Genomic DNA, 10000 nt, shown 5'->3' with positions numbered 1-10000 from the left:
ACCTCTTGGTCTATGGTGACTGCAGCCTCGGTATACTGACAGTCGTCCTGCACCAAAGAGCAGCCCACAAGGCCCAGATAATAACCCTCCATTTCTCCACATCAATCTCTACGTCCTAATCGGATTTTTCTAATACTCTGTGACCTGCTCGTGTACGAGCCTTACAATTTCATTCATTTTGTGCAACAAGTACAGAAATATCCTACGTTTTACCCCATCACTAAGCCCAAGGCTTTGTATGGCCATAGTTGAAGCTATAGGCTTAGTATGTGAACATATAGGGAATATCACAGTGAATAACAACCTGTGTACTATACGTGCCTATGTTATTGAATGTAATGCTCCTGGCTGTGTTATATCATGGTCAGGGCAGTATATATAATATGTATGTAGATTAGGAAGCTTATACTACGTGGCCATCGCCCTACGCCATGATATTTTTGGCGCCAAAATAATCTATAGCCATGTTATTAAACCAAAATGATAAGACAGTTGGATTAAAAAAAAAATATGGGTTATACAATATCTGTAGTTATATATTTATACAGTATATATATATATATATATATATATATATATATATATATAATGTAATAGAGACAGTTGCATATAAATTTATATACATATATGGCTCATACGTGACACACACATATATATATATATATATATATATATATATATATATATTTATTTATATACAGACCTATATCTAAATCTATCTACCTATGTATATATATATATATATATATATATATATATATACACACACACATATATATATATATACACACACACATATATACACACACACACACACATATATATATACACACACATATATGAGAATACACACACACATATATATACACACACACATATAAGGATCATTTTCGACCCATTGGTGCCCAATGCGCACACAACCGACGATCTAACATGGAAAAATTGAATTTAATCTCTCAATATTTCCAATTTATTCTAATCCGAACACAACGAAGGTAATCTCCCATTTTTTCGGTAATAAAAGAAAATACTCCAACGCCCAAACATGACATATATATATATATATATATATATATATATATATATATATATACCCATCTCCGCATTTTTGCACTATTTCACATAGCCATACATGATACGATGAATTTATATGTCCATATAAAATACAAATATGAGGCATAAACCACAAATCACTAGGCCGAAAGAGCATGAACTCAATCGATAGAGGGTCGAAATATAAAAAATATGATAAAATCCCTTAAAAAAAGACAGACACGACTAATGGATACGAAAAGGTAAAGTGGTAAGGACTCTGCACAATAAAACACGACTCCACGACTCATTCATTCTGTAAGTGCCGACCAGAATCAGACACGACCTTAAAAAAATGTCCAAAAATTAAAAAAATAAATAAATCACAGCGACCTTCAAAAAACTAAAACAAATGTAAAATTTCTACAACCATGGTGAAGTGAAGCTCCCCTCCTAACGTGCCATCCTTCCTCTATGGCCCTTCGCTCTGTGAAAATGAAAGTATCTTAACTCTATGTTCTCTGTCTTGGAGACAGCAGGATGTTTAAGAGATCATTGGCACTTCTTAAAATCCTCTTAACGCGAACCCCCTTTAACCGTTTTACAAAAATGTAAAAACCCTCGGAAAAAAAAAATAAAAAAAATTTCAACTGCCCCGAGGAGACAAATCCATACCTTTCAGACGTTAAAGTTGCAAGGCAGTGGAGAAATTTTTTTTCAATACGAGAATCCAGAGTCAAGCATCTCGAATGCAAAAAGAGTCTTACCCATGTGACGGCGGAAAAGCTTCCTCTCCCCGGGCCGCAGAAGGAAAAAGGGGGCCGTTGCCCGAATGCGTTCACCTTGCAGCCTTGCTCCTGTGGAAAGCAGACAAGAGCAGACTCAGAGCTCAGTTTCTGCAAGTGCTTGCAGGCCTGTAAGAGCTGGAAGGCGGTCCTTACCTAGCAACTCGCCTCAGATTCTCGGCAGCGTGCGTTCCTCCTGCCACCACTACCCCTTGGCTACCAGCACCCAGCAACGACAGAAGGCTGAGAGGGCTGGCATGAAAGGCAAAGAAAGACAGCGAAGCAGGGGAGGGAGAAAGAGACAGAGAGAAGCGTGTTAAGCTTGTCTGGCAGTTAACAAGTCCTGAATGAAGAATGTTAGCAAACAGACAAACAGCATATCTGGTGCATGCTAATGGTCCGACTCCACTACTTAATTATGAATAATTCAGCAGGCAAAAAAAAAAAAAAAAGACCCCCGCCCCCTTAACGCTAACGCACGCCTTTAACTACGTAAGAAAAAAAAAATCACACACTATATATATATATATATATATATATATATATATATATATATATATGTGTATGGGCACCTTGGCAGCCATCGAGCAGCACGGGGCCGTGCCAATTTTCGGTAAAAAAAAAAAAAATGTTGTTGTTTACTGCCATTTTCCATCTTTGCCGCCTATTTTTTTCCCCCCTTTTGTCTCTAAGCTGGCACCTGTCCCAGGCAGTGCATTACTACGCACACGCAAATGCCTCCCAACCCCAAAAAAACCCAGAAATAGCGAGAGAAGGAAAGCAGGGGAATAAAAAAAAAAAAAATTTAAAAAAAGCAGTATTCCCTTTGTAGCCACTGTCAGATTAAAAGAGGAAACAGAACTATCCATCCTTTTAGCGAAGTGGCGTCGGTCGGCGGTCGACGGGGAAAAAAAAAACGGAAAAGGGCGTTTTGTTTGCTCGACGGGCGAGTGCGTCATGATTCGCAAAAAGAGAAAAAAAAAAAAAGGGAGGGGGGTGTAAGCCGTGGTCTGTAAGGCAAATTGGCACAGCCTGGCTCATTGTTATACCGAGGAGAAAAAATTTTTTAAATCGAATTCGGTTATAAATAAAGCAAAAAATTTTTTAAAAAGTAACGCTGCGAATATATAAAAAGAGAAGCAGAAATGAGTCGGTAAATGGAGCAGAGGGTTAAAATAAAAAGCCAGGAGAAAAAAATTATCCTATTCGCTGCAACAGAAAAAGTTGTACCCTGGCACAAGCCATGTGAAGGGGAGGCCCTTGCAGCAGGAATGCAACCGGCAGCAGTAGCTATTTGCAGACTTCCATCTCCCCCTTGCAAGTGACTAGAGCAGTCTGCCTTAGAAAGAGGAGGAGTACGTGAGCTAGCGAGAGACATGGGTGAGGGCTGATGATGAAACAGAGGCACGGCCCTGCGTGAGCAAGCTCGTCCTGAACACACGTACCCTCGTACAAACACATGAACCCAGACAACAGACAGCACTGCCCTCTCTACTGTACAAGCACAGCAGCCATACAAAGCCAGGAGTGCGGCTACAGGGGATGTGCACCATGAGAGCCCCCACTCACAGTCTATCTCCTATCTATCTATCTATCTATCTATCTATCTATCTATCTATCGCATATCTATCTATCTATCTCCTATCTATCTATCTATCTATCTATCTATCTATCTATCTATCTCCTATCTATCTATCTATCTATCTATCTATCTATCTATCTATCTATCTCCTATCTATCTATCTATCTATCTATCTATCTCCTATCTATCTATCTATCTATCTATCTATCTATCTATCTATCTATCTCCTATCTATCTATTTCTGTCGGTGTAGCTATCTAAAGTATCAATGTATCATATATCTGTCTATCTACGATATACTACAGAGGTGTAACTTGAAGCTCCTGGGCCCCAATGCAAAATATGTAATGGGGCCCCCATTTATCATGTGCTATGTATAATACTTGTGTCATCTTATGTTGTGCAGAGCCCTTTGGACTTTTGCCCAGTAGCAAGAACCAATTTTGCACCCCTTTATAACCGTGCCCCAATCTATCTACCTACAGTGTTGGCCAAAAGTATTGGCACCCCTGCAATTCTGTCAGATAATACTCCGTTTCTTCCAGAAAATGATTGCAAGCACAAATTCTTTGGTATTATTATCTTCATTTATTTTGTCTTCAATGGAAAACCACAAAAAGAATTATCAAAAAGCCAAATTGGATATAATTCCACACCAAACATAAAAAAGGGGGTGGACAAAAGTATTGGCACTGTTTGTAAAATCATGTGATGCTTCTCTAATTTGTGTAATTAACAGCACCTGTTACTTACCTGAGGCACCTAACAGGTGGTGGCAATAGCTAAATTACACCTGCAGCCAGTTGAAATGGATTAAAGTTGACTCAACCTCTGTCCTGTGCCCTTGTGTGCACCACATTGAGCATGGAGAAAAGAAAGAAGACCAAAGAACTGCCTGAGGACTTGAGAAGCAAAATTGTGAGGAAGCATGAGCAATCTCAAGGCTACAAGTCCATCTCCAAAGACCTGAATGTTCCTGTGTCTACCGTGAGCAGTGTCATCAAGAAGATTAAAGCCCATGGCACTGTGGCTAACCTCCCTAGATGTGGACGCAAAAGAAACATTGACGAGAGATTTCAACACAAGATTGTGCGGATGGTGGATAAAGAACCTCGACTAACATCCAAACAAGGTCAAGCTGCCCTGCAGTCCGAGGGTACAACAGTGTCACCCCGTACTATCCGTCAGCGTCTGAATGAGAAGGGACTGTATGGTAGGAGACCCAGGAAGACCCCACTTCTTACCCAGGGACATAAGCCAGGCTGGAGTTTGCCAAAACTTACCTGAGAAAGCCAAAAACGTTTTGGGAGAATGTTCTCTGGTCAGATGAGACAAAAGGAGGAAAAGGCCTCAACATAGAGATTACAGGAAAAAAAAAGAGGCCTTCAAAGAAAAGAACTACAGTCAAACATGGCGGAGGTTCCCTGATGTTTTGGGGTTGCTTTGCTGCCTCTGGCACTGGACTGCTTGACCGTGTGCATGGCATTATGAAGTCTGAAGACTACCATCAAATTTTGCACCATAAGGTAGGGCCCAGTATGAGAAAGCTGGGTCTCCCTCAGAGGTCATGGGTCTTCCATGACCCAAAACACACTTCAGGTCAGCACTAGAAAATGGTTTGAGAGAAAGCCCTGGAGACTTGTAAAGTGGCAGCAATGAGTCCAGCCCTGAATCCCATAGAACACCTGTGGGGGAGGAGAGATCTCTTGATGGCAATTTGGAGAAGGCCCCCTTCACATCTCAGGGACCGCGAGCAGTTTGCCAAAGAAGAAGGGTCTAAAATTCCAGGAGAGCCTTGTACGAAACTCATTGATGGTTACTGGAAGCGGTTGCGCGCAGTTATTGTGTCTAAAGGTTGTGCTACCAAGTATTAGGCTGAGGGCGCCAACACTTCTGTCTGCACCAGTTTTGGAGTTTTGTGTAAAATGATCACTGATTTGACTTTTTGTTTCATTCTCTTTTGTGTTTTTTCATTGTAAGCAAAATAAATGACGATATTACCAAAGAGTTTGTGCTTGTAATCATTTTCTAGAAGAAACCGAGTATTATCTGACAGAATTGCAGGGGGGCCAATACTTTTGGCCAACACTCTATCTATCTATCTATCTATCTATCTATCTATCTATCTATCTATCTATCTATCCACCATACTTACCTATAGCCAGTGGCGTAACTTGAGGGGGTGCAGGGTGTGTAGGTGCACCACAGCCCAGAAGCCTTAGGGCAAATTCACACAGGGTTTTTTGGATCGGAACCTAAGGCAGAGGCCGCCTCAGGTTCCGAACCAAAATCCAGGTAGCCGCGACTGAAAGCCGATGCACTGCACCGACATCCTGCCGTGCACTCCACTCCGGCTTAGGCCCAAATGAATGGGCCTAGTCGGGAGGATGCAGTGTCTTCAGGCGGATGTCGCGAGGCGAATCCGCCTGAAAGAATGAGCATGTCACTTCTTTTTTTCTGGGAGCTGGAACAAATGGCTCCCGAAAAAAAAGAACTGACTGGCTCCCATTGATTTCAATGGGAGCCTTCTTTAGGTCAGGATTTTGAGGCCATATGCACCAAAAAACCCTGTGTGAACTTACCCTTAAGGACCCCATAAGCACTGGCATCAGCATTGAGATTGCAGCTTTCATCTGGTCCATAAACCAAGGACACCCACAGATTACCATAACCACACTAAGGTGGATTAAACTTTTTAGCACCCGTAACCATCACTATCAAGAACTCTCTGTAGGGATGAGGTAGGTGGCCCCGGACAAGAGATTGTATTGGGGCCCACAAGACTTTAGTCACACCACAGCCTATCGCCATATCCTCTCTAGAATCCATGCCTAGCCTGTATAATACCTTTTTTATTAGACCTAATGGATCCGAATTACGTTATACTGGCAGATCTCTAGGTAAATATTGACTCTGAGTAACACATTGTTCCATGTACCTCCTGCAGGAAAAAAAATATTAAAATACCCTGGGGCCCATATTGTTGTATCTGAGCAGTGTGGCTGCAATACCAGTTAGGGTTCGGTCACACGTTGTGGGCTTAACATGGATTGTGGTGCAGATTCTTTAGACAGCGTCTACTCCTTGTGTAGATCTGTGGCCTCTCACATTGTACAGTCACTGACTGTAGGATTTCTACTGCGTTTTATCTAGTAAATGCGCCACAGCTTTGTATTAAGAAAAAGTGACGCGTGTGGTCATACCCATTTATAGAGGGGGGGATTGGCAATGGCAGCAGGTATAACTATAGATGTATACACAGCACATATATTGGGCGAAAGTCTAGATGTGGGGATGGATAGATGGATCTGAGAAAAATAAGATAGATAGATAGATAGATAGATAGATAGATAGATAGATAGATAGATACTAGGCCTATCTATCGCTATGCATTTCATATCTATCTATCTATCTATCTATCTATCTATCTATCTATCTATCTATCTATCTATCTATGTATCTCCCTGTCTGTCTAATATATATATATATATATATATATATATATATATATATATATATATATTCTTTAACATGGGGTATATATATGTATAATATATATATATAATACATACATGCATATATGGATATATATGTGTATAACTGAATATATAAAGCATATATTTATAGATATGTAGACACACTTATACATACAGTACATATATATATATACACACACACACCACACACACGGTGTTATTTATACACTGATCTATACAGTACATATGCATATTTACACCAAACATTAGGGTTGAGCCGATCTTGAGATTTCAAGATCGATTTTAAAATCCGATTTCCGATCATTTTCCAGCCGATCTCGATCCCGATTGTGAATTTTGCTCCATCATCGATCGGAATCCAATCTTTTCCGATCCCGATCCTCAACCCTAGTCAATGCTTCTCTATGGGAAAAGTCACTTTTAGGGTTGAGTCGATCTTGAGATAACTCCGACCTCGATCCCGCTGGAAAAGATCAGGATCGGAATTCCGATCGCGATCGTGAAATTTACTCGATCGCTGATCGGAATCCGATCCTTTGTGATCCCGATAGCTCAAGCCTACCAAACACCCGTTGAGTTATATACACAATAAATACACAGAGTTATATATACACCCTTATATATTTACAGTACATATGTGTATGTACACCACACTCCCATAGTTATATATACACACTTATACCCACAATACATATACAATATACAATATACATACACCACATACGCGTAGTTTTATATATATATATATATATATATATATATACAGTAAATATGCATATGTACACCACACACCCATAGAGATATATACTTATACCCACAGCACATATACATACATACATATATACGTCTATGGCTATTCTGCATGCAATGACGTATGTGCCTGAAAATCTAAACATACCCTGGCACCCCAATTCCTATGGGCAACCCTGGCCCTGTTAACACCCAGCTGACACGTAGATTTCCCCTATTCGGTTCTCTATTCCAGTGGGTGCCCCCCCCTTCTTTCTTTCTCCTCTCCCACAGTAACTCCCCTGCCTTCACTTTAAAACCATCTGCAAAAACTGAGCCAAAGCTGCTTGGCTCTTTCCGAGCTATGATCTTGGCACCGAGTCAAAAGCTGATAAGCACTTGGGCGACACAGCTCAACTGCTGGGCTGGAAAAAAAACCCAGCTGCCATGATTGCAGTTTGATTGAGTGCGCTTACAGGCAGAGGAAAAAAAAAAAAAATCACCCTGCAAAAAAAGAAAGCCTCCAAAATGCCAGAGGATCCTGCAGAAGATCCACCACCATGCTGGAGGAGCCCGAAGTGTCTGCCCTCCATTTTCTCTCCTCTCCTCGCCTGCCCTCCCTCCCCCTGTATAACCTCAAGCGAGCTGCAGAAATCATGCCAAATGTCACGTTGCCGGTTACCCAGAACGTTTTTTTTTTCTCTCGTGTTGTTGTTTTTGTCACAAACGTCCCTTCCGCGTCTCTCCCCGACGAGGTAGCGACGGCTTAAAGAAACCCCCCCCAAAAAAAAACTACAACCAGGGAGCGACCGTGAGCAGAGAACCCTCCGCGCTACCAGATATTAAAAAATTACACACACACACACGAAAAAAAAAAATCAGCAGCTCCTTAACCCTTCGCTGCCTCCCTCCCGCAGCAAAGATGTTCCACTTTCTCAGCGCGTGAGAGAAAAAGAGAGCGAGTGTATGAATTTTTTTTTTTTTTCTTCGTCTTTCCCAAAGACCAACATTTGGCTTTTTCCATTTGTGGCAGATCACTGTACGGCTATTGTAAGGAGAACATCCTGCCTCTTTTGGCATCGGTTCCAAAGGCAGCTCGACTAAGTTCAGCAGAACAAACTTTTTTTCTTTTTTTTTTTTCTCTCTCTCCGCCGAAGAAGCAAGACAAAAAAAAAATTCCTGCGAGCTTTTCCCCAGGTTTCTCGCTCTCCATCTTTTTTTTTTTTTTCTTCCCCCCCTCCGTGTTCTTTTTTTTGTCCCCCCCCCCTTTTTTATTATATTTTTTTTTTCAATTTTTTTTTTTTTTTTTTTTAAATACGTCAAGGAGTTAAAAGCCAAATCTTAGCCGTGATCCGCGGAAGGGGAAAACTGCCTGAAAAGAAAGCAAGGTGGGGTCTTTTCTTATCCTTTGTCGAAACGAGAAAAAAAAAAAAAAAAAAAAAGAAACAAAAAAGGGAAAAAAACAAAAAACAAAAATAGGAGCGTTGGTGATTGATTAGGACTGCCTGATGTGCTGCAATCTTTCGATATGCCTAGTTAACAGTATACTAACTGCACCTCTCTCCGTACCCCCCCCCCCCCCTCACCCCTTCTGTATAGATGCCTTTGCCTTTAACGCTCTCACTAACCTGTATCCCAATTTTTTTCCTATTCATTCTAATGAAAACATCCGCCGGACTCTTCCTCTCCCTTCTTTACAGTGAGCTGTTTGCAGTCTCGATGGTACAAGCCAAAAAAGCCGAGAGAGAGAGAGAAGAGGGGGGGGGGGGGGGGGACAATCAGACCTCTACCAGCTAATTCTCTCATAGCAACAGTAGTTCTTGGTACGTCTGCTTTGGCATACATCAGCATTTCTACCCGGCCAAGTGTCCCGTTGCGTCATCTCTCGCCATTTCTCTCAACCAATTGAATTCTCCCTGCTGTAATCGAAAAATATATACTTTTAACTTCATTGGTAAATTTGAAGGAGGGAAAAAAAAAAAAAAGGAAGGACTAGAGTTTAGAGAGGGGACTATTATACGTGCATCGGCTTGACTAAACTTTACGGGGCCTGTAGATGTGTTACCGAAAAAGGAGGAACAGGTTTCGAGAGTCAACTTTTTGCCTCTTTACGGTTTTTAATACGGTATATTACATGACCTATACAGTAAAAAATATAATGGGGGGGATCATTTATATCCTGGGTTATCATATATACATAGCTACACGTAGAGGGGTATCTATAGGTTTGGTAGGGGTTTCTAGGGATAGGAACGTAGTAGAAGGGGTAGACACGGATAGCAAAAAAAGATATAAACCGGCAGCGAAGAGAAAAGTTTAATGGTGTAAAAATAGTGACATTCCCTTGTGGGCAGGATGTGGGGGACGCTGCGAGG

General features: G+C 41.2%; 1 long non-coding RNA gene across 1 annotated transcript in view; it reads right to left on the bottom strand.

The window, feature by feature from the left end:
* Positions 1 to 3270, bottom strand: part of LOC142204003 (uncharacterized) — a 72456-nt gene extending 69186 nt beyond the window's left edge. The window contains exons 1-3 of the long non-coding RNA XR_012716133.1: positions 3048 to 3270; positions 1974 to 2069; positions 1800 to 1889 (exon numbers count right to left, since the gene is read on the bottom strand). This is a non-coding gene — a long non-coding RNA (uncharacterized LOC142204003). The remainder of the gene's footprint in view (positions 1 to 1799; positions 1890 to 1973; positions 2070 to 3047) is intronic.
* Between the last annotated feature and the right edge of the window lie 6730 nt (positions 3271 to 10000).

This window comes from Leptodactylus fuscus, chromosome 5 (assembly GCF_031893055.1).
Source record: "Leptodactylus fuscus isolate aLepFus1 chromosome 5, aLepFus1.hap2, whole genome shotgun sequence".
NCBI lineage: Eukaryota > Metazoa > Chordata > Amphibia > Anura > Leptodactylidae > Leptodactylus > Leptodactylus fuscus.
The sequence above is the reverse complement of the archived record's forward strand: the minus strand, read 5'-3'. Positions and strand labels throughout refer to the sequence as shown.